A 687-nucleotide genomic window follows, 5' to 3' on the forward strand; every position below is an offset into this window, starting at 1 on the left:
TTAGGGCCATTGTCCAGCTTATTACCAGAATGCCAATCAACCTTTTTCTTCCACTCAGCAAACTTACAAGCAATGTGAGCTGTGTGACAATCCAGTACAGGGGCATAGCCAGCACTTATTTGGCCTGGAAGGTTCAGAATGATCACCTGAGCAGTGAAGCCAGCTGTTTCCATTGGCATGTCACTTTTGCTGTCACCAGCAACGTTGCCACAACAAATATCTTTGACAGACATGCTTTTAACATTAAAGCCTACATTGTCTGCAGGAAGAGTTTCACTCAAAGCTTTATAGTGTATTTCAACAGACCTTGTCTCAGCTAAAATGTTGTGTTGAGCAAAGGTGACTGCCATNCCAATTAAGACAAACCGTTTTGAGACCATTCTATGAAGAACTGGGGTAGCATAATAGGGATAATATTCACTTAACTTTCTGAGCTTTTTGGGCAGACTTGGTTATACTGCGAGTGCCAGCAGCCTTCTTGTCCACTTTTTTAATGACCCCGACAGCAATTGTCTCATATCACAAATAGCAAAATGACCCAGAGGAGGATAGTCAGAGAAGCTCTCAACAGACATGGTTTTGCCAGGAACCCTATCAATATGTCAGCATCACCAGATTTCAAGAACTTAGGGCCATTGTCCAGCTTATTACCAGAATGCCAATCAACCTTTTTCTTCCACTCAGCAA

General features: G+C 42.6%; 1 pseudogene; it reads right to left on the bottom strand.

Moving 5' to 3' along the window:
• Positions 1-7: 7 nt before the first annotated feature.
• Positions 8-687, bottom strand: part of LOC103582736 — a 2,217-nt pseudogene continuing 1,537 nt past the window's right edge.

This window comes from Galeopterus variegatus, unplaced genomic scaffold (assembly GCF_000696425.1).
Source record: "Galeopterus variegatus unplaced genomic scaffold, G_variegatus-3.0.2 Scaffold17635, whole genome shotgun sequence".
NCBI lineage: Eukaryota > Metazoa > Chordata > Mammalia > Dermoptera > Cynocephalidae > Galeopterus > Galeopterus variegatus.